The 24,696-nt window shown below is 48.4% G+C and overlaps 1 protein-coding gene across 2 annotated transcripts in view; it reads left to right on the top strand.

Annotated features, from left to right (window-relative positions):
• The window catches only part of LOC138513746 (C-type lectin lectoxin-Thr1-like), a 634,248-nt gene that overhangs the window by 330,537 nt on the left and 279,015 nt on the right, over positions 1–24,696 (top strand). The window contains exon 1 of one of the 2 annotated variants that reach the window (XM_069628832.1): positions 23,575–23,717. The exons of the other annotated variant lie outside the window; for it this stretch is intronic. The gene's annotated coding sequence lies outside the window, so the exon portion shown is untranslated. Of the gene's footprint in view, positions 1–23,574; positions 23,718–24,696 lie in introns of those variants that run through there. 2 annotated transcript variants of the gene reach the window in all.

The following is a 24,696-nucleotide window of genomic DNA, read 5'->3' as shown; positions in this document are numbered from 1 at the left end:
AGCAACTTGCTGCAATTGGGTCCTTTTCGCTCATAATTGGAGTTATACTTTTAAACTCTTAATTTACATGTATACAATGAAAATGTACTTGTAATTCTGGATGGTGCTGAGATTTGGGGACAATCTGAAACAGTACAGCAGAAAGTTTAGAACGGAGAAAATAAATGAAAGAAAATGCGTGCGAGGCTCGCACGCATTTTCGTTCATTTATTTTCCTTGTTCCAAACATTCTGCTGTTTCTTCCCTAAACAGCAGAATGTTTGGAACAAGGAAAATAAATGAAAGAAAATGCGTGCGAGGCTCGCACGCATTTTCGTTCATTTATTTTCCTTGTTCCAAACATTCTGCTGTTTGTTCCCTCGCATGCGAGGAGGATCGCATACTTGCCAACATTCTGTGACCAAAAAGATGTGTAGGATTTTTCAAGTTTCCAAAATAATAATTCCCATAACAATGACATCACAGGGAAATACAAAACATGCAAACAGCACAACATGGAAAGATGTTGAAATGTAAAAATTGAATAATTGTGAATGGTAACTTAACACCAAATTGTCAGCAGATGCTGTGTGATGGTGTTACACTCTGCCATTTGCTTTCACTGGTGGTGTACCTAAGAGTTGTCCCGCCAAGAGTGCTGGACAGAGTCAAGTAGCGGTCAGTTCAGTGGATTGGTCTGAGTCCAATTAAAGTAATCACCTACCAGTCCACTGTATAGACAGACTAATGTGTTGCATGCTTTGTCCTGAAGCCTGCCTTAGAGTCACAAAAATGACATGCCGCCACTGTAAAAAGCAGTAGGATCTGTCACTGAAATCTGTAGGTGCTAGGACTGCTTAAAAGGCAGTAGCCTACTGCCTAAATCTAGTATGGGATCGCATGCATTTTCTTCCATTTATTTTCCCATTGCACCATTTGTTGCACCGAAGTCAGCAGTATCCTCAAGGTGGCTCTGTGAACCAGCCTGGTGCGCCCTGATATTCAGTTGTCTTTGGTCCTCTGGACTATCTTGATTGTGTGAAGCAACATGGGCATTGTGTTGGGTAGTTTTCCTTTGCCTAGCACAAATATGAAGCATTCTCCTGACCGTTGATGATTATTTTCTTTCATTTATGTTCCCCTGATTTTTATTCCTGGTGCTAATTACTGCATTTGACAGCCATACCGGATTTGATACCGGATTTGTTTCACACAATGCTGGCCCTTAACACCCTGATCTTTATTCCTGGTGCTAATTACTGTATGTCCATGAGCCGACATTCCACTTTCACAATATCCATTCCAATGTACAATCCATTCCAATGTACAAAGCACCTTTCGTTTTTGACTCATGGTTGGGACTTTGCTGTATTCTAATTTCATAACAAAATGGGAGAGGGGCTTCAATCTGGTGTTGACAAATCCTACCCTTGTTACTTGAGTGTGGGCCAATACACCAGATAAGGCCTTGGCCCTGGGCTATAACATCCCACTATGGCATTAGAATACTGCCTTTGTCACTGCCTAACTTTTCAATATTCCTGAAAATTCTAATTGTCACAAGTGGTTTGCGGTGTATTTAACTGTTGCAAATGAGCATTTTAAAATGCCACCTGGCAAATAAACTTTTTTTTCTTTTTCTTTTGCAATGTTTTCTTTTGCAATGTGACTCACTAGTAATGTGCCCTTATTGCCAATTTTTGTTCTATAAAAAATGCATGGGCACTGCATAAGTGGCAGGCATGGGTAGCATAAAATCTGGTTCACAAATAAGATAAGCTATGTTCAGTGCAGTAAACCACATAAATAAATAATCCCCTTGAGCTTTGATTTGTTATACTTTAAGGCATGTAGCAAGCAGTCTGCTACACAATATGTACTTAGTAATGTAGGTTCGACCAGTTTTACCATGTCGCATTTAGGCCCCGCCCACCAATTAGGCCATGCCCATCACGTCTTAGGCCATGCCCCCAAATGAGGGCCCCCGCTCAGTTTCTTACCCCACTTAAAGCACTGAGCACACCCACACACCACACCCCTTCTAACCCCAAAATGATACCACTAGCAGTTGCCATACAGGAGCTGGTGGACATGCCTGCACTGCTACTTCTTGAGCAGTCAGTAAACCAGGGATTCAAGAGGAGACACAGGAGGAGAAGGAGGGTGAGACTGGGCCAGCAAATACCACCAGTGCAGGCAGTGGTTCCCTGCAGGCAGCTACCAATCCCTCGCATAAAAGCCAGTCCATTGGACTTAGCCCCATCACAGATCCACACCCTGTACCGCCTGGACAGGGACACCATCACCACCATAGTGGATCTTATTCATGATGACCTGGTCATCCTGATCAACATCCGCACCACCATCTGCCCTCTGCTGAAGGTAGTGTCTGTGCTCCACTTCCTGTCCACAGGCACCTACCAGCACACAGTGGGGCAGCTGCATGGCATCTCACAACCAAGTTTGTCCTGTGTGTGGAACCAGGTGCTGGATGCACTCCTGAAGCACAAAAGGGCCCACATATCCCTACCACGAACTTCAGAGGAGGTGAATGACACCAAAATTGCATTCTATGTACTGGCAGGCATGCCAAATGTCATTGGTGTCCTCGACTGCACCCATGTGGAGTTGGTAGTCTGGCATGCCGTGGAGCTGGTGTACTGCAACCGGAAGCTATACCACTCCATCGATGTCCAGATGGTGTGTGATGCAAGCAAGATAATAACACATTTCTGTGTTAGATACCTGGGATCCACACATGATGCATTGGTGCTGCGGAACTCCATGCTTCCCTGCTACATGGAATGACACGCTGCACAACGTGCCTGGCTGCTGGTTAAGTCTGACCACAGGGCCATGAGGGTTTTTTCTGGGGCCGGGGGGCACATGCATATGCAACCTGTCAGCTGTCTTGGCCATGGTTTTTTTTTTCGGGGGGGGTGGACACATGCATATGCAACCTGTCTGCTGTCCGGGCCATGTTTTTTTTTTCTTCGCGGGGGACACAAATGCATATGCAACCTGTCTGCTGTCTGGGCCATGGGGGTGTTGTTGGGTGGTTGGACACTGTCCAGGGTGGCAAACACTGTGACCCAAATGATTCCAACTTGATGCATGATACTGACAATGGATACAGACATACCATGGCCGCACAGCAATGTGCAAATGTCAGACACAAATACAGCGCCCACCCCTGCGCATGTTCACTGGACATCATCAAACCGGAGCCACAGGTACCACAATGCACCATCCTGCAGTCACTAAGCAGAATCCACATGAGCGCATCAAAGCACCTCACAGGCCATGCATCCATGACTGCGTGAAATTAAATGCCACTCAGGGAATCCCCTGTCACTGCCCCGCCCAACAGGAACACTGCATAACACCATGCCATTCCGTGCAGATGAAAGCACACTTAAAAATCCCATCTCACAAGGATGTTGAAAATAGAATCCATCAAGTAGTGAACATCACCAACATGAGTGCGATTGGTGCAGGAACAATACACAGTACCTAAGTCCCACCATGCCAGTCGACACCCTGTGTCTTCAAAGGAACGTATCCCTACACTGGCGGTCAATACCACCAATTACATCGTACCCTGGTAACATGGGTGAAGGTGTTGAGGGACATGTGCATGGCGTCATCAAGTATTTTAAAGCATGATAGTCAAACCTACATGTATCCTGTTGGACATCAGGCTAATGCATCAGACAGTGCTCAACATGCATTTGGTTTCATCCTCCTCTGCCACACACCCCTCACATGTGTGCACATCATGGACCTTCTGACTTCATCTGTGTGAGTGCTGTATTGGATGTCAAGGTCCCTAAATTGTGTACGTTATTGTGATAAATAACCTTCAGGAGACAGGCAGGTGCTGAGAATTATATTTATTCCAACTGGATAAAGGGTCCTTAACAAATCAAAACATAATGTCCTCTGGTTCACTTCACCAGGGTTTGATCCCTTCAGAATATGGTGAGGCAGTCCTCAAGATTTTTCTATATCGTGGTGTCTGGATAGGCCCACCACTCTGGCCTTCGTTCCTCCTCTTTGTTCCTTCCCTGCAAAATGAGAGAACCTCGTCAGTTTCTTTTGGCGGGCTTTTATGGGCTACCTTAGCATCAAGCCCCCACCAATCGCCATCAGCCCTGACCAGCCGGCATCCTATTGGCTGCTGCCGGATTGACCCGCCTCCCATAAAGGCTGCCGTGCCTGCATGATTCCAACCAATCCGCTGGGAACTGTTGAGGCAATCACGTGACCCAAAATATGGTCGCGTTGGGTATGGGTGGGCCCTGGCTCCAGGCGTCTTCCAGCCGCGATCCGCGGCTCGCTGAAGGGCGGATCGCCCCCCTTCCTTGTCAGGGAGGGTCTCCATTCCCCTCCCGTCCCTAGGCCTGGGATCTCTCCCGGGCGAATGCGGCAGCGACGCGCCGCGTCCCCGAGCAACGGCCCGCCCTCCGGCAGGTAAGTGCAACGGTGACACGCCGCGTCGCCGAGCATCGGCTCGGGCTTCCCCGCTGCCGGCGCAGGCGACCGCCGCGAGAGGAGCGGTCGGTCCGCCGCCTCGGCTCTTGGTGCCCCCAGACCCAGGTGCGCCCATCACCCCCTGCGGGGGCCAATGTGCATCCCGACACATACCCACCCCAGTCCCAGGCCGATCGGGCCGGGAAGCGCACCTAGACAGGTAATCAGCCACCATCTGGAACCGGGCCGGTTTGTGAAGCGTGAGGAAGTCAAAAGGTTGCAGAGACAAAAACCAGCGGAGCACCCTCTGATTAGTGTCTTTATGCTGCGCAAGCCATTGCAAGGGAGCATGGTCCGTGTACAAGGTGAACCGGCGACCCAACAGGTAGTATCTGAGGGAGTCGACGGCCCATTTGATCGCCAGACATTCCTTCTCTATAGTGGAGTACGCAGCCTCATGTGGCAGCAGTTTCCGGCTGATGAAGCATACAGGACGCAGATCACCCCCCTGGTCCTGCGAGAGCACAGCCCCCAAACCCTGGTTTGAGGCGTCCGTTTGTAGATAGAAGGGTCGTTGGAAGTCTGGACAACAAAGAACAGGGTTTGAAGAAATCCTAAGTTTCAGGTGTTCGATGGCGGCCAAGGCGTCCTTGTTGTTTGTCAGGTTTGGAGCACCCTTGAGCCTCAAAGCATCGGTCAAGGGAGCAGCCAGAGAAGAAAAGTCAGGTATGAACCTCCTGTAATACCCAACGAGCCCCAAGAAAGCCCGGATCTGCTTCCTATTGGTGGGAGTCGGAATGTCAAGTATCGCCTGAGTCTTGGACAGTTGCGGTTTCAGGACACCCCCACCTACTATATGTCCCAGATACTTGGTTTCGCGAGTTCCGATCGTGCTTTTCTTTGGGTTTATATGTAAACCCGCCTTGTGCAGATCGGTCACCACCGCTTTCAGATGATTCAGATGAGCTTCCCAGGATTCGCTGTAAACCACAATGTCGTCCAAATAAGCTGCCGCATACCCGTCATGTGGTCGTAGGATGATATCCATTAGCCTTTGGAACGTGGCGGGGGCGCCGTGTAGTCCAAAGGGTAGGACCTTGTAATGATACAGTCCCTTCGGCGTGGAAAAGGCGGTTTTCTCCTTGTCCTGGGAGCGCAAGGGAATTTGCCAATATCCCTTGGTTAGATCTAAAGTGCTTAGAAACAGGGCCGCTCCGAGGCCTTCCAAAAGCTCGTCCATGCGTGGCATCGGATACGCTTCGTACTGAGAAATAGAGTTCAGTTGTCTGTAGTCCATACAGAAGCGTGTGGATCCGTCCGGCTTGGGTACTAGCACTATGGGGGAGGACCATACGCTGTTGGATTGCTCTATTATGTCCATCCGCAGCATTTCGTCCACTTCGGCCGTGATGACCCGTCGTCTGGCTTCGGGGATCCGATATGGCCTAAGCCTTATAGTCTTTCCGGGCTCTGTGTTGATCCCGTGTTCTAACAGACCGGTGCGACCGGGCAACGTAGAAAAGGCATCGGCGTAGGGAGATAATTTGTCCATGACGTCTGCTTTTATGTCCGGAGAGACGATGTCGCCCCAATTGATGGCTCCGAGGGTATCGGGAACGGTGTTCACGGTTTCCTCTGAACCTGGTTCCTCGGGTTCTGCGAACGCACTCATACTTGGTTCGTTCCACTCCTTTAACAAGTTGACATGGTATACCTTGTCGGTGGTGGTCCTGTCAGGTTGATGCACCCGATATGTGACTGGGCTGAGTACGTCGGTGATCTCGTATGGACCTCGCCATCTGGCCAATAACTTGTGGGCAGAGGTAGGTAAGAGTACCAGTACTCTGTCCCCAGGTTTGAAAGTTCTCATCCGACTTCCCATATTGTAGTTCTTTTCTTGGGACGATCGAGCCTGGTCGAGGTTGGCTTCGGCCAAGGTGCGTAGAGCCGTTAGATGGGTTTTTAGCTCCTCTGTGTATTCCGTGAGTGACATCTCCTCGCTGGCTTCCCATTCCTCCTTCACCAGATCCAATATTGTCCTGGGTTGCCTTCCGAATAGGAGTTCGAAAGGGGAGAAACCAGTGGACGACTGGGGTGTGTCCCTTAACACCATTAATACCAGAGGCAACACCCGATCCCAATTCTTGGCGTCTGGTCCCGTCACTCTCCTCAGCATTTTCTTGATGGTCTGGTTATAACGTTCGACCAGCCCATCTGTCTGGGGATGGTATACCGAGGTCCTTAGTTGTTTGATCTGGAGTCGTTCGCATACCTGCCTTAAGAGGACAGACATGAAATTCGTGCCTTGGTCCGTGATTACTTCCGAGGGCAGCCCCACCCGAGCAAAAAACGGGATAAGCTGGTCGCACAGAACCCTGGCCGATGTCCCTTTTAATGGAAATGCTTCCGGGTATCGGGTGGCGTAGTCGACGATCACTAACAGATATTTGTACCCCCTGCTAGCGGGTTCCAAAGGACCGACGATGTCCATACCGATCCTCTGGAAAGGAACCGTTATGAGAGGCATTTTTTGTAGCGGCGCCTTTGCTGGTAGGACACCGCTGGTCAACTGACATGTAGGGCAGGTTTTACAGAATTGGGCCACTTCTCCATAAATGCACGGCCAGTAGAAACGTTTCAACAGGTTTTGCTGGGTCTTGAGGGAAGCCATATGTCCGCCGCAAGGATGGTTGTGAGCCAGTTGCACCACTAGGGTACGATGTTTTTTTGGCAGCACCAACTGCTCCTTGGCGACCCCGTCTTCGCCCTTATATCTGCGATACAGCAGACCCCGGCGTAGTAGGAACCCCGGTCCCCTGGCTAGATCTGGTTCCCCTTCGTGCGTTGCCCTTTCTCTTGCCACCCGTAGAGTCAGGTCGGTTAGGGTTTCCCCCCTAATGGTGTCTTCGTTCTCCTCCAAACTCCAGTTGATGGGTCTGGTCATGTAACTAGCCTGACACCATTCCATCCGGGTTCGCCTTTTCCGTCCCTGCCAGGGGCCCCGGGAAGTGGATTCCGTCCCTGGGGTATTGGGCTCGGGTGGAGGGTCCTTCCTATCTTCCAGAGCCTTCAAGGCCTGTTCAAACCCGGGGAGGTCAGTTCCTAACACCACCGGGGCAGGTAGACATGGCAGGACGGCAGCCTTCAAGGGAGTGGTTGTGTCGTTTAGTTCTACCACCACCTTCTTCATTGGGTAACACTTTACATCCCCGTGAATACACCTGATAGGCACTGTTATGTTAGACAAGTATGGTGTGCTACTCACGGTTGGTGCAATGGCGGTCTGTCGGCTGCCGCTGTCGAGTAGATGCACGCACAGGTCTGCCATCAACCCTAATGTCTACCACGTAGGGTCCCGGGATGCTCTCCTCCGCTCCCGGATTCAGGTACCCGATGTCCATCGGTTCAGCTGTTCTCCTTCTGGGGCAAAACCTGGCAATGTGGCCCCATTCGTTACACTCGTAGCATTGTGGTTGCTTGTAACCAGGCGCTGCTAATGGATGTTTTTCCTCGACTCCTATCTTCTTGTCTTCGGACTTTCTGGGGTTGTCATCAGCATGTCTCCATCTCGTGGTCAGGGTTCTGCCGCCCCTAACCGTAAGGGGATCGGACATTGGGATCGCTATCCGGGCTGTTACCGCAGTTGGCTGTAGCTTCTGGTGGCCCGCCTTCTGGTATGCCGAGGCAATATCCACCGCCTCAGTCAAGGTGGGTCGGTGGTGCTGCCTGACCCACCTCTGCATCTGTCCGGGCAGGGCTTCGATGAACTGCTCCAGGATTATTTTGTCAAGAATGGGTTGATTAGCAGGGGTTGGAGGAAGTAGCCATTTCTCGACCAAGTCCTTTATCCGGTAGTATAACTGGCGCGGGTTTTCCCCCACCCTGAGTCTGGTCTCTCTCAGCTGTATCCGGTAGGCTTCTTCGTCCAAGCCTAGACGATCCAGAACCGCGGCCTTAATTTCCCCGTAAGGTGTACTACCATTGGGGTTCACCGCCTGGTAGGCACCCTGCATCACCCCAGAAAGAAGAGGGGCGACGTACTGTCCCCAACGGTCGGGAGGCCATTGGGCATTTCTGGCGATCCTCTCGAAACTGGTGAAAAAGAAGGCAGGGTCTTCCCCCTCCTTGTATTTCTGGAGCAGAGCAGATGGCACCAGTGGTTGGTTTCTGGCATTGGCCACCACATCCGTGAGGCGGGCTATGGTCTCGTGTTGTTTGTCCTGGGCTGTGGTTTGTAGGGAGCCCTGTAACTGGATGGCTTGCTGAAAAGCTTGCCTATCTGCGGCCGCTTGTTGGGTTTGCAGTTGTACTAACTGCTGCAGTTGCTGCTGCCCTTCCGATAGGGTCTTGATCAGTGCCTCCATGTCGTTGTCGATCCCACCAGAGTCGCCAGTGTGATAAATAACCTTCAGGAGACAGGCAGGTGCTGAGAATTATATTTATTCCAACTGGATAAAGGGTCCTTAACAAATCAAAACATAATGTCCTCTGGTTCACTTCACCAGGGTTTGATCCCTTCAGAATATGGTGAGGCAGTCCTCAAGATTTTTCTATATCGTGGTGTCTGGATAGGCCCACCACTCTGGCCTTCGTTCCTCCTCTTCGTTCCTTCCCTGCAAAATGAGAGAACCTCGTCAGTTTCTTTTGGCGGGCTTTTATGGGCTACCTTAGCATCAAGCCCCCACCAATCGCCATCAGCCCTGACCAGCCGGCATCCTATTGGCTGCTGCCGGATTGACCCGCCTCCCATAAAGGCTGCCGTGCCTGCATGATTCCAACCAATCCCCTGGGAACTGTTGAGGCAATCACGTGACCCAAAATATGGTCGCGTTGGGTATGGGTGGGCCCTGGCTCCAGGTGTCTTCCAGCCGCGATCCGCGGCTCGCTGAAGGGCGGATCGCCCCCCTTCCTTGTCAGGGAGGGTCTCCGTTCCCCTCCCGTCCCTAGGCCTGGGATCTCTCCCGGGCGAATGCGGCAGCGACGCGCCGCGTCCCCGAGCAACGGCCCGCCCTCCGGCAGGTAAGTGCAACGGTGACACGCCGCGTCGCCGAGCATCAGCTCGGGCTTCCCCGCTGCCGGCGCAGGCGACCGCCGCGAGAGGAGCGGTCGGTCCGCCGCCTCGGCTCTTGGTGCCCCCAGACCCAGGTGCGCCCATCACCCCCTGCGGGGGCCAATGCGCATCCCGACAGTTATCCATGCCCCCCCCACCATGGATTGACAACTAGTACACAGGCCTGATATTTGCACAGATGTAATGGCAATAGCTGGCAGTGAAAATCTTCTGCATATGAACATGAACAATGCACAGACAGTGCACACATGGAATGGAAAAAATATTCACAATCAAACTTTCTTTTGCTCCCATGCAGGTGATGCTGTGTTAGGCAGAATCATATGCAGTACCCTTTGGGACCACTACAGACAATTAAGACTACAAGTGTAAGTACAATTTCACCTTTGGTACAAGCCTGTACTACACAGTAAAGTGGTAGCGATGGCTGAGCAGTCAGACTTATCTCAAGAGTAAAGTGAGCAGTAGATCAAGTTACAGAAAGGGCCAACAAATACAGTGATTCAAACAAATACTTTCTCAAGGTTTCTTGGTAAAAGAACATACATTTATTTACACAATCATTTTGTAAACATTACACTAGCAAAAGCAGCTCAATATCATCTACTAATATACTACAAATACACAATCAATAGGTTACTGAACAAGTTCAGCTCCCCTGAAGTGGGAGCAAAATGGCACTTCAGATAGTTTAAAAAGGAGTAAAAAGACAAGGTTATAAGAATCAACAGCACAAATACTTGCATAGGCAGGGCAAAGGGTTTCAGTGAACTACAAACAGCAATTCAGTTCATAGGCCTTGGCCAAAGTCAACGGTTCAGAGTCTTTGTATAGGATAGCACAGTTCTATAAATAAACGGTTAAGTCTTTGCCACACATTTTAGAAGAATTTGGTCAGACGAAAAGTTAGATGTTCGTTTAAGGAAGAACAAGATTCCCCGACCGCGTTTGCACAGTAACTTTAAAGTGAAGAAGAGCTGTAGCTGAGGCAGTTGTCCCTGGCAGTTTGAGCAGATCTCGCTGTTCCTGTGCTTCAGTCACGGGGACAAGAAGGAGGACGTCGGGAGGTTCCTGCACTGCCCAGGGACGAGGCCAAAAGCTTGGCAAAACATTGATTGAAGGTGGGAGTGTCTTAAAGACCACAAACTGGTATCCTTCCCACTGGCTATCTGGTTTTCCACAGCACTCTGCCGAAAATTCGACCAGTATGGGGACGGTGTCCAGGCGGCTTACGAGTTGGTTGTTCCCACCAAACTCAAGGGAAGAAGTTAACCTTGAAGGGCTTCTCTGTCGATAGAGTTTCAGGCAAATCGGACCTGCAGCAGGGCTTCACCGGTCTTCCATGAGTTGCAGCAGTCGTCTTCCTTCAGCTCGTCTTCGATTCTTTTGTTCCAGTGGTCGACTGTGCTTTCCAAGTGCCTGAGACCTGCGTTTAAACAGTTTTCCCCCATTCATTCCAGCCTGTCTGTCACTTACACAGCAGGGTGGCTGTCCTTGCCGGACAGCCAGCCGGCCAATCACACCAGATTGCATTCAGGTCTCCTAGGAGACTAAGCACAGGGAGTTTCAGGCACCTCCCTCACATCCTGTCCACCCCAGGCACTCAGGCACCAGAGGAGGGCTTGAGCACTGAAGCCCGCCAAAGGCCAACAAACAAAAGGGACCAAAAAGGACCAAACCTGGTTTGGCGCGCATGGACATACACAAGAAGGACCTTTCCAAAAAGAAATGGTGAAAAAAGATGATCAGAGTCTGTTTTTACAGATAGGTCCGGGGTGCCATATTGAAAAACATGGCTAACCCGATTTTTAGCTACCAGTCTTCGCGGTTGGGAAAAATCATGGTAGATTGTTTAAAACCACTGACACCAGCCATATTAAGTTGGAAAGGGTAACATTTGACTGTTACATAAGTGTTTAGACTCAGGGGAAGCTAGGCAACCCCTCCAGCACTCTATAGTAAGATAGTGTGTGCTGGGTCTGTAAATTTAAAAAGACTAGTAAAGTTAATTTAACTTTAAATGTTTTAAAACTCCATAACCAAAGAGCTCAAAAGTAAAACACATTGAAAATGAAAAGTTCAAAGTCCCAAAATATGCAAAAGAGCTGGAGGGCTCTAAGGTAGAGGGAATTTAGCACTTGAGTGAGAAATCTCCCTAAAGTGCTGGGTATCCCCTGAAGCCGTGGCTCCTCACTCCTGTCAGGCATCCACTCAACAGGCATGAAGAGGACTACAATTGTGCACATGCATGCACCCGTGTGATGATTGAGCAGACTTTTGGCCTGTTGAAGGCACGGTTTCTCTGCCTCAGCAGGTCGGGTGGGGCACTCATTTACGGGCCTGAGAAGTTGGGCAAGATTGTATTGGTATGTGCCATGCTGAACAACATGTGCATCCGGCGCAACATACCTCTGCCACCTGACATGGACTAGACACCACCGGGTGAGGAGGATGATGATGAAGAAGATAGTGCACATCGGCCACGTCGCGATGTGCGTGAGGGACATGCTGTACGCCAATCTTTGGTTGCACAATATTTTTGATGTACTGGGTTACAGAAGGCGCTGGGAATGTGGGACCATGGGCACTGGGATTGGGGAACACTACTGGGATTGGGGGATACTTGGCAGTGGGATTGGGGGACAATGGGCACTGTTGAACAATAAATTGACACACACTCAAGAAGCAATGTCCAGTCATGTTATTTTAGCACACCAGGTGTATTGATGAAATGGAACTATGTACATGAATCAACGTTGCCCTCTACCCGCAATACAGTACAGACTACCTGCCACCCCACACCCCCCAGCACACCCAGCACCCACACCCCCCACCCTCCAACCCCTCCACAGACCCATGCCCCCACACCCCCACCCCCAACACACCCATGCCCCCTAGCCCCACCTCCAACACCCCCACACACCCTCTTTCCCTCCACCCAATTTGAGTTCCACAGGACTCCCTCCTGACATGTCCCGGTGTCCCAGGCTATTGACACCCCCTTTTGGATGGAGGGGGGTGTAGCTCCGGCCGGCGCATACTGTGCAAAGACCTGCACAGAGGGCTCATCTGTGTCGAGCTCGCAGGTGTTGTGCTCGATGATGGTGATGGTTGTGGGTCGGCCGGGGCAGGACGCTGTTGGGCCATGTCGGTAGCCAACTGGTTGACAGCCTGCGTCATGGCTGCCATGCCCTCACGCACCTGCCTGGCCACACGGTACACGACACAGATAATTGCCAGTGTGTTTTCCTGATTTGCCCGGCGTGTTGCCTCCCCTTCGGCCAAGTATTGTTTCACCATATCGTGCATGGCTTGCTGTCTCCCCTCCATGCGGCTCAGCCGTCCCTCAAGGTCCCGTATGGATGTCCCACCAGCTGGTTGCACGGGAGTTAGTGAATTACTCCTCACAGGGCTGTACTCATGTTCTGACATCTCCTCCCCAGTACTGTGTCCATCAGAATCATGTCCAAGCGAGTACTGTGGGGTGTCCTGCATGCTTGGTGTATGTTGAACGTCCTCTGACATGCAAGATCCTGCTGTGTCTGCATCATCCAGCCCATCATCCTCCTCTGTGCTATGCTGAGCGGATGCAGTTGCCTCTCCCATGTTACTTGTGGCCGTTGACTGCAGCCCCTCAACATCACTGGCTGCTGTGGCTGCATCCTCGTCTGCATGAGGCGTCTGCTGGGGGGCCAGTGTTTTCTTTTGTGCGACCTTTTGGCTGGTGTGTCTTTTTGCATGCTCACCATGATGGCACCAATGTTCCTGGCCTGTGGCTCCTGACTGTCTGTTGCAGCTGGCTGCTCCTCCTGGTCTCTGGCCTGTGCACCCTGTTGGCCACTGGTCTGTGGTTTTGCAGTGCTGGTTTTCCTAGTGCTGGCCCTCAACATCGATGGCCTGGGGGCATCATAGTCCCCTCTACCCCTGCGTGCAGGTGTTTTCTATGTAGATGCGATGTGGTCTGCATCACTGTCTGAATCCGTGCCTGTGGGGGATGGAGAGGCAGGGCATCAGTCACGGGTGAACTTACATGCAGCATTCATCTATGTTGGTACAATTAGAGTCATGTGCATTGTTGGGTGCATGTTGGTGGGGCAGCCATGGTGCTTGCAGGAGTTGGGCGGGTGGTCTTGTATTGGCATCCTTCTGGTGCATCCATGATGTCCATGGTGTCTGTTGGGGGGGCCTATAGGTGTGTTGTGGCTTGCGTGCTGTTGCCATGGATCACGGGCTGTGTGCCATGTGCTGTTTGGTTGTGTCCCAAGTGCATAATTGGTAGAGGAGATGTGTGCACCATGCATTGATATGGGACAGTGGTGAGGCAGGTATCTCGATGGTGATGCATGTGTGTGTGTGTGCATGCATATGTTATTTCTGTGCACGAATGTGGGCTCATGTGGTTTGTAGCATTGGGGTGTGTTGCATGTTTTGTGGCAGAGGAGTGGGGTTTGTGTTGGGGGTGACTTTAGGTTGGGGTGATGAGCCATGTATTAGCTCTCATCTACTTTCCATAGGGTATACACCATTGTACTTGGGATATCAGGTGTGTGTGGTGACTTTTGTATTGCGCAAGGGGTCACTCACCATTATCGGCTGTTGATGGCACTCCCATCTCTGCATGCCTGACTCCCTCTATAGCTTCCATGTCGATCACTGAGCTACAGGTCTCCTCCCACCGTGCCAACTTAATGGGTGAGGCGGATCCACCACCTGTTGCTTGGCCCTGGCTGCGGTTGGCTGACAAGATGTTACGCACACGCAGTGGCAGATCGTCACATCTCTTGCAGCAGTCTTTCACAGTGCGTGGGGTTGTCCCCAAAGCAGAGACCTTCTGGGCCACCTCCTCCCATATGTTATTTTTCCCAATTTGCGCCGCACAGGGCAGGTCAGGGCAGAAAACAACATTGGCATGCTCGACGAGGGTGTCAGCAAGCATGTTGAGTTTGTTGTTGCTGAACCTGGGCTAGCGCAGGCGAGGTGTACTTTTTCGGGTGGCCTTCGACATGTTCTAGCAGGCAGGGTGCAGGGTTTTCAAAATTAGGTCCTGTATGCAGAGGATTGCAATGGATTGTGTTTTTCAAGATGGCTGCCAGAGAATTTCCCTTTCCGGCACAATGACGTTACTTCCGGTGACGGTATAAACGGTGCTGGTATTAGCAATGCCGGTGTCAATGGTGCCGGTTTTAGCGGGATTGGCGATGCTGGTGGAGGTGTATACTCATTTAATGTTGCCGCCATCGGGGGTTTGAGGCCCTTACTGGCACGCCGGTGCTGCTGTTACCGGCATGACGGTATGCACGTGCGCGCTGACTCGTAATCGACCGTTGATTATGGAGGCAGTGCAACACAGACACGGTAGTACCGGCATGCTGGTAATTACAATTTCTTACTGCCAAACTCGTAATGAGGCCCATTTTCTAAAGAGGTTGTATGCTGCTCACAAGGATTATCAGCTGCATTTGTACATACTGAATTTGGAATTGACTCTATTATGTACCATCTTTTGCAGCAACACCTACATTACAGTATCAAAATACAAGTGGCCAAACCCAATACACTACTGCACCAAATGTGTGATGCATGCTCAGCATCTATAACTAGACATAAGAGAACCTTGATTTAAAAGCTTATGAATGACTCTGGGCCTCATTACACGGTAGGCGCTAAGGGATTACCAGTACCGGTAAGGTCACCGGTGCCGGTAATCCCTTAGCACCCTACTACGAGGTCCCTCAGCAGGTCCCGTCCTTAACGCCTGGTCTGACCAGGTGTTAAGGACGGGACCCGCTAAGGGACTTCAGAGCTAATAACGGTACCGCAAAAAAAACCCTATGGGGGCTCGAATGGGAATGGGGAATGGTATTTGGCATGGGGACTAACCGGGTCCTCCAAGGTCGGAATGACCCGGTAAGTCCCCATACCGCCTACCCGGACCCGGTATGCAGTAAGGGAGTAGCCGTGCCGCTAATAGCGGCATGGTTACCTCCTACCGTGTAATGGGGCCCTCTGCCTTTTGGTTTAAGTGTTTTAAGGTGAATATTGCTGAAGGTAAATTGGCAAAAGTAAAAAGGCACATAGGAAAGCTCTATATTGGAATTGTCCATTGAACAATATTTAATTAACCCCACGACTAAATCCCAATCTTAGGAGTAATTTGCATATGCTACTGTGATTCGATAGATACCTAAGTATGTGACTGACTAACTGTGGTTTAAATTTAACATACTCCCTGTTATGGAAGTTAAAGGTGCCTCGGCTAAACTACCATTAAGTAAAAGGTAGTGTGACAAATTGAGGGAATGTGTCCAGTCTACCCAAGGGGAAGACCCTTCATGTGAGGCTGGTGAGGTGAGCCCACTCCGCAATACACTCCCTAGGGTTAGAGACAAGTGGGACCTCACTGGGAGAGGCTCCCCCTTAAGGGACGATGACTCCCATTCCTGTGAGGAACTCCCTCAGGCTGGCCATACCATGTCCTCTATGGGTTGTTTTACAACACAAGAAAACATGAGTACATTAAAAGTTGGACAAAGAAACTCCTACGGTATATTGTTATCTTGAGAGAAAAGGTTGTTTCCCTTTATATTAAGACGTTCACTTTACTGGGATCAGTATGTTAATGTGCATGCTTCCTACAGGGGAGGAGAGAAAACTAGGAGAAGAGAGAGAGGATCATAGTTGCCGGCTCTGGGGGGCCCCAAGTTGCACTTCACCAGACAAGAGTGGAAGATGAGAAACACACAAGTTTCAAACTTGCTTTCAGCAGTGGCCCATGGCGCCAAAGTCATGGCAATCCTGGGACCTGAGAACCCAAGAGGGGGAGAGCCTAAAACAGGCAGAGGTGGTGGCAAGACCACAGAAATGAGTCTGTGGTGGGCTGAGGGTCCAGAGAACATTGCAGAGACGGCCAATAACCGTGGCGAACAGTGCATCCATCAATGCAACCAAGCATGGTGGCACGTTGAGAAGGAGAGAGAGAGAGCGACAACGAGAACGGTGGAGAGACATCAGCATTCATTATACCCAGCATGAAGGAATGACCCTGAGGCAGAAACCTTCCAACAACTTTCCCCACCTCGAACGAAGGTAACCGGGTGAATGGGAGGTACGGGTAGACTCCAGAGAATCAAAATGTTATGCAGCCTGCTTGTTACAGTAGAAGATATGAAACAGATTCAACTTTGAAAGCCAATGAATACAAATGTTGTAAATCAAGAAAAAGTCATAATAAGACACAGGGCCTCATTACGAGTGTGGCGGTAAGGGGTTAACGGCGCCGGTAAGAATGCCGGTGCCGTTAACCCCTTACCGCCGCATTATGAGGTCCCTTAGCGGGAGCCGCTAAAGGACCAGGGAGCTAATAACGGGCCCGTTATTAACGGGCCCGTTATTAGCTTCCTCCCCATTCCCATTGAGCCCTACGGGGGCTCAAATGGGAATGGTGATGTGTTTTTTGAATAGGGAATTACCGGGTCCTCCAAGGTTGGAATAGCCTGGTAATTCCTCATTCAAGGAACCCAGACCGATTTTGGAGGCAGCCATGGCGCTAATAGCACCAGGGCTACCTCCAAACTCGTAATGAGGCCCACAGTCTACTCATCACAGTAGAAGATATGGAACAGATTTAACTTTGAAAGACAATTAGTACAAAGAGTTAAATCATCACAGTAGAAGAGATGAAGCAGAATTAGCTTAAAAAACAAATAGACATACATTTTGGGATTTAAGAGAAAAGGTGGATGTGAAATCGAATAAAAAGAGACATTAGCAGTAGGCCAAAATAACCTGGGAAAGAGGAAAACAAAGTGCTATCCTGCACAGGAACCAAGTAGTATTAAAGTGGAAGAAAGACAAGGTTCTGAGCCTAAACCAAAAGGGATTCAAGAAAAATAGAAAAAGTGCAAGATACTGATAATGGTAATGGTAATGTTCATTTATAAAGCGCCTAATCCACAGGCAGTGTTTCTAAGCACTCAATGTGGGTGGGAACACAGGGAAAAACAACAGTCGCTCATAGCCCTTGAAATTCAGAGACGATAAAAGTCTGCACAGGCAGTGTAAGTGAATATGATACATTTAACAGTTTAGATACAGCAAATAGGCCTGAATGCGATTCTGTGGTTTTTTCACCAGGCTATTATGCAAGTCTATGCTAAGTGGTTGAAGACAAGGGAGAACAGACAGACAATCTTCAGGCAGAGCACAGCCGGTAGAGACTGGGGTAAGTGTGGTTTGAGAAGCTCTCTAGGATTTATTAAGTGCAGTTAATGGTGTGGGGTACAGGGCCCTGAGGTAAGTGGAGAAAGGACTGGCGGGGATGCCATGGACTCTGAGGTACACCCCGCGGCCAGTCAGCAAGCTGTATGGAAGAGGAGGGAGAGATGGAAAGAGCAGAGAGCTAGATTATCAGGGTAGGGGGAGAGAGAAGGAGGAGGAGAAGAGGAAAGTATTGAGGACTTTCTGGAATTTAAGAAGATCTGGCTCAAGACGGAGGGTAGCAGGGAGGCTATTTCAGAGGGAAGCGCTTGCTGAGGATAAGGATCGCCCTCCAAATCTCTGCTTGGAGAACCAGCTCACTCGCCAAAGGTTGGAGGTAGATGAGCGGAGGGCTCAAGGAGGACAGTATTTAGGTAGGCAACGTTGGAGGTAAGTAGATCAAAGGCCCCAGAAAGCATGGTGCACAATACAGAGGGTCTTGAGATTGATCCTTGCAGCTACGGGGAGCCAGTGAAGGGATTTCAGCGCTGGGGAGATACAGTCCCTGGGCTTGAGGCCAAGGATAACTCTTGCGGTTCTTTTCTGGATAAGTTGCAGAGGGTGCAGGGCAGAAGCATGGAGGTGGAGGAAGAGATTGTTGCAGTAGTCCAGCCTAGAGAGAACCAGGGCTCTGGAGACAGTGAGATGCTGGGGGAAGTGAGAAAAGGTAGAGTGCTTCTGAGGAGTTGTAGTTGATAGTTAGCCTTTCTTTTTTGAGATGTCAGAAATGTGAGAGGAGAAGGAGAGAGTGGACTTGAAGATGACCCCAAGGTGTTTGGCCTCACAGGTGGGGGTTTGCGAGGGGCCAAGCGAGGCCGGCCAGAGTGAAAGTGGGAAAGCATAGGAGGGGTCCCAATGCGAACAATCTCAGTTTTACTGACGTTGAGGCAGAGGTCGTTTGCAGCACTCCATTACGAAATAGGAGACAGACAGTCAGGTATGTGTGAGGAGGAGTAAATGGCAGAGGGTAGCCTGAAAGATAGTTGCGTGTCAACCGCATCACACTGGAAATAAGGGATGAAAGTGGCGATCACACATGCCAAGGTAGCAATATAGATGCTGAAGAACTAGTGGGATAGTTTAGATCCCTAGTGAATTCCGCAGGTTGAGAGAGTGATAGTCGAGATGAAGGCTCCAAATTCGACCTGGGATGGCCGGTCGGAGAGAAAAGAGAAAAGAGAAATACCCCTTGGGAAATGAAAGATACTCATACAAGAAGATACTCATACAAGAAGTCACAAGAAACTATTTGCTAATTGTTTTTTAAACACTGGTACAGTAGTACCCTCAGGAGAAGGGAGTAATTCTCCTGATCTAAGTTGGCTTTTCTTAAGTGGTAGTGTCAGTCAGGGTAGTTTTAGATAACAGACTTCTTTCTTTGAATATTCACAAAAGAGAAACAAGCACTTTAGTTAGTAAAATAGGTAATGGCCAACCATAGACATAGGGAAATTTAGGCATTCTACCTTTACTTTAATAAAAAAAGAGTATTTCATGTCCTCTCAGAGTCTGTGGGCCTCATTACACGGACGGCAGTAAGGGTTAACGGTCACCGTTAATGGCAACGGTGACCGTTAACCCTTACCGCCGTACTACGAGTTCCCTTTGCGGATTGGAGGAATTAACGCCTGCTTCTTGCAGGCGTTAAGTACCAACCCGCTAAGGGACCTCGGAGCTAATTACGGCACCGCAAAATTGCGGTGCCGTAATTAGCGCCTTCCCCATTCCCATAGAGCCCTATGGGGCAGAAATGGGAATGGGGAAGGGCAATGGCGGAAGGGGGATTTACCGCCCCTCCAACCTTGGAATGGGGCGGTAAATCCCCTTTCCGCCAAGGCGGTGCCGGTAATTTACCGGCATGGTCCAGGGTGCTAATAGCACCCTGGATTACCGCCTTCCGTGTAATGAGGCCCTGTGTCTTTCTCCTGACTCGCCACAGTACCCAAGATGAGCAGATTGAAAATAGCAAACATCAATTACTACATAGCACTAGAATAAATAGTTTGCATGAGAAATATTTCACAGAACCTTGCTCTGAACATGTATTCTGAAGATTGAGAGAACTATAGGGGCTCATTAGGAGGTTGCCAGTGTGGGAAAAATCAGAGGTGATGTGGAGGTAATTATGTTACCACTGCATTACCACCGCATTCTTGCACCACCAAATACAGTTTTGGAGGTATGGTGGAGGAAAAACCTCCAGCAAAAATCTGCAGGTAAATCATCCACCTTAATGCCAAAATATGGCAAAGTCTGTGGAATTTCGCCAGCAGTAATTTTGCCAAAATCCTCATGGAGTCCTATGCACTCCAAAAATGGGAACCAACACCGCTCCGGACCAAGTGGCAGTAACAGCAATCGAATTTGGAGAATTTGGAGGTAGCTTGACAGATTTACCAACGACTACCACCAAACTCAGAATCCCCCCTGTGACAGATGATGATCCTCGCATTATATTGTGTGCTATTAGATGCTGGTCTGAAGCCAATATGTTACTGAAACACACGATGGATCTTATTTTATTTATAAGATGCAGAAAAATACTTGTTTTTTATAATTTCTTTTTTACTGCATGAAAGGCTATGTAATAACATAGTTGTAATTTGCTAATAAAAAAGGTTGCATCCCACTACTGTGACAACATTTCCTCTGCCTCCCAGTGGAAGGTGAGTCAGTTTGACAGGCAGCCAGGTATTTGAATGGTTTTAGGGGGTTGAGTGGAAGGTGAAAAAGGTCCCCATCCACCTTGTCTATGCTTTTCCTCATATCTTCTGTCTCGCCACAATAGTGATCCATGCAGACAGTGTAAAGCGCGTCTCTTCAGATGTTTTGGACTATGACTCCCATGAACCCTCCCCATTGAATTTGCTTGTTAGGGCTGATGGAAGTTGTAGTCCAAATTATCTGTTTAAATAATTGCAAAGATCAGGGTGAGAGATCACACATTCATTTTGTGTTGTATTCCTACAAAGTCCAGAGAAAGGAATGAGTGGGCACGCGAGCGAGGTGCACTGCTGCTTCAAGATTTCACTAAAACAGATAATTTATCATGAACCGCCACATGAGGAGCATATCTGTTGTATAACAGCATTAAAAGGTGAAACTGCCTGAGTGGACACAAATTTGGAAACTTTATTCAAAAGAAAGAACACTCAAATAAGGCCAAGGATCTAAAGCAACATGAACACAGTCCCTGAAGAAGGTCTTGAATAGACCGAAATGCATTGGACAAATTCTTTTTTTGCAAGAGGCCTACTAGAAAGTGTAATTGAACAATAAATATAACTAAATTTGAACCAATCAAGTTTGTCAATATTTCTTAATGAATATCAACATATAATCAAATGAACTCAAGTAACGACTCGTGGAGGTGCCCACGCAGGTCCTTCCAATAGACTGGAAAAACCAATCCAGTCACCTGTTTACCAGTATTCCTACAAAGTATCAGCAATGTTTCTAAGGTTGCAAAAATGTAAATCAAAAAGTGTTTTGACCTTATATGTTTCATTCACCTATATTTAACAAATGTGGGGATAGAGTACCCAGGGACATTCTAAATTGGCCCTTAAAATGTACAATACAGGTGGGTACAATCCAGTCAGGTGGACTGGATTTTGATAAACAGACAACATGTTTTACTTTCATTCATCGGCATATTGTGTTTTACAAATACAATGTGAGCACAGAACAAAACAAATTTCAGTGAACAGAACAAATGTATATCAGTGTGTGGAGTCAACACTGGATCTATAATGGAATCGTCAATCGTCGACAGTATGGTGTTTCAGCCCATAGACAAGCTGTTGAATGAACTTTATATGTAAAGGCCTTCATCAGGACGTGTGGTAAATGGTAAATCCAAGTCATGGGTTCTCTATCTACAAGTATTGATGGGAGAAGTGTGGATTAGAAATGGTGTGATCTCAGAAAAACGAAGTGCATTGTTTATAAGCTCAACAAGATGCTTATTACTCAAAGAGGAATGCTATGTGGGAATAACATGCCGTGAGTCTTACCGTAGACTTTCCTGTGCTATGGTAAGTCTGATTTTCCACTCTTGTGTGGATGAGAGCGGGTGTATGAATCACCAACAACAAGGAGTGGCCGTAAGAGGGAGACTACTACCTAAAACAACAGAGAGACATGAAAAAATTCCATGAAATGACTGGTCTGACTAGGTGGGTCATGTGAGGGTAACTACTACAGTGTACGGTGGAGCTCTTACCTCCGGATACTATTTTCAGAGAAAGTCTTGGTGGGGTATCTGATTCCCGAAGTGAAAAACAGGCGGCTGGTCCAAATTCCCACCGTTGGGGACGAGATCTGCAATGGGGGCAGAATTATAGACAAAGTCAGAGTCTCTATCTAAAGGGACTAATGCACGTGATGGTATATGCATATGTCACCCGTGCAGATATGTGGTATACGTTGATGGCGGAGGGAGTCTTATCTAAAGAACTCCCACAGATGCTCCCACTGAGAAACAATATCATGATCAAAAGCCTGTAAATACAGACACATTTGGTTGTGGAATCATACTAAATAATGACTGGGGTGGGATATCAGTGCCCGTGGCAGCGATCGTTATGGGTGTAATAAGCCTAGAAAAAGCTTTGGCTCGTCTTAATAAGGAGTAGCGCTTAGCAAAACTTGTTCGCAAAAGTAGCTGAGTCAGGTCCTAGTCCTGCCACTCGGTCTGACGCGAGCGCACTGAATGCAGTCATTAGGCCGTTGTCATGAGAACGGGTCTGTATTAGTCAGGAAGCAGCCATTGCTGGGCCGGTCTAGGAACACCCATAGGGGCACGTCGCAATGAAATCATCCAATGGCTGTGTGCCGTGTGTGTTTCAGGGGGCGTGCATAGGATGCCGCCCACTATGGGAGTCAGGATGTACGTGACATGCAAGCTGTTGCCCTAGCAATGGCAAATTGAGTTCAAGGCAACAAGCCTGAGTTAGGTGGTAAAATACAAATAAACAAATGCCTCTTTTTACCAGTTACTTGATGATGGGTGCATTAGGTGCATTAGGTGCAGTATTTACCTAATGTGGTATTAAAGAAATGCAGCTGGAAGCAAATACTTCATGATAATTCAGTGATTCCAAAATCAAAGTACAGTACATTTTTACATCAGATTAAGTGAATTTAAAAATATTGCATCCCATTATCTTGGAGGGAAAAGAAAAGATGCATCAGACCCCGAAAGGGGGTAACAGTCTGTGCATCTCAGATGCCCACAAGCATACTCCCTTGGCGCATAACTCAAAGAAGTGTCATTAGTAATACTCCCGTGCATTTCTTTTTCCTGGATCATAAGCAGAGTCATGCACTGTTGTCCCATTTCCACTTCCATTTTGCAAAGAGAGCTAAAGATGGAGTTTGAATAGCCGTTATAAATATTACAGCGGTTCATAGGGCTGCAATGATGTTACCTGCATAAGGGTGGTGAAGTCATAATCCAAACTCCTCAAATACCACGTGTGAGAAGGGTGTGTAATGATTGGTGCAATCCGATAGCGAATAAGTGAGCGTTAAGCAATCGCACCTGCAATATCCATGACCACAGATTTCAAGGGTCACAATTTACAGTCTCATGACAGTACATTGTATAAAAATAAAGCCAGGAACTGCCTATGCATTGCCCAGCTTATCTTTCACATGAATTGACGTCAAGTCAACAGTTCCCGGACAGAGTATTGCAACACAAGCCCTGGGCAGAATTCCGATCCGAGCACACGTGACTGCATTATCTGTGCGTATCAGCCCATTGAATGCGATGACCCGGTCAAATACCAGCGAGAACCACGGAAGAGCGCGAAAGAATTGCGCAAGTCTCCCCAATATAAGGAAACAGCAAGAGCACGTTGACATCAGAAGAACAGACGTGTCTGCTGCTGAACTGTGATGCGTTCTTATTGAACCTAGTCTTGCGTGCCAGGTATGTTTTTATTTCTATGTTCAAACTGTGTGCCTGTTTATCAGTGAGTTTTAAATAGCTGCTTGCTGACAATAACAACACAAGCACTGAATCCAAATGTCAGTCTATTAACAGTGTTTTGGGAATTCTTGACTCCATTATGCAGCAGTCACTGCAACTTGGTACCTAAGCCATGCATTTGTACCTTTTTCAAAATGCTCTCGCCAGAGGCATTACCGATGGCTCTGACCAAGGCAAAGTGCCATAGGGACATAGTGCCTGCGAGATCCCTTGCTAACCTTTCAAGCACGCTGCTTACACACCGATGCAGCCATATGTGCTATTATGAATTATGCCATGGATGATATATGTTTTGATGACATGTGTGGCACCTGTAGCAGTGAGTTTGAAGCATAACTTGTGAATTTCTGGAATTTTGTGGTCTTCCGCTGCAGCATGTCTGGGGCTGCTAGTGGTCTTGAGCCGAAAGGATGTGATCTATCAGTTTGGGCTAAACTTCCCCTTTTGGGGTAAGACCAAGCTTGATTTTTATAAGGTCTCTCTCTTTTCTGTAATGAGTTAGCAGGATGGTTTGAAGGGTTGCCCAGAGCTATTACAGAGTTTAAGATCTATTCTAACCCTTCCAGTCATCACCTCTTTTCTTTTCTGCTGCTAGCATAACATCCTGCCAACCAAGGGATTTCACTGATTATGTATTATTAAAGGGATGTTATGTAGGGCCAAGCAAAAACGTTTTTGCTTTTTTTATATTTCATGTGAGGAACAACTCAGTAACCCTCTTAGAACTTGAAAAATGAAACAAAATACCAATGTTACTACCATTCAGAATGACCTCATGAGTAGTGCATCACGGTGATTAAGTTATGATTTTTTTAAACTGGTCTTTGTACAGTTTTACTGGCACATTTTGTGGGCTTTGTTTACTTGTGCTGGAAGCAAAATGTCCCCTAAAGAACGTTTATTCATTGAATTGTGTAGG

This window comes from Ambystoma mexicanum, chromosome 12 (genome assembly GCF_040938575.1).
Source record: "Ambystoma mexicanum isolate Mex_15411 chromosome 12, UKY_AmexF1_1, whole genome shotgun sequence".
Lineage (NCBI taxonomy): Eukaryota > Metazoa > Chordata > Amphibia > Caudata > Ambystomatidae > Ambystoma > Ambystoma mexicanum.
The sequence above is the reverse complement of the archived record's forward strand: the minus strand, read 5'-3'. Positions and strand labels throughout refer to the sequence as shown.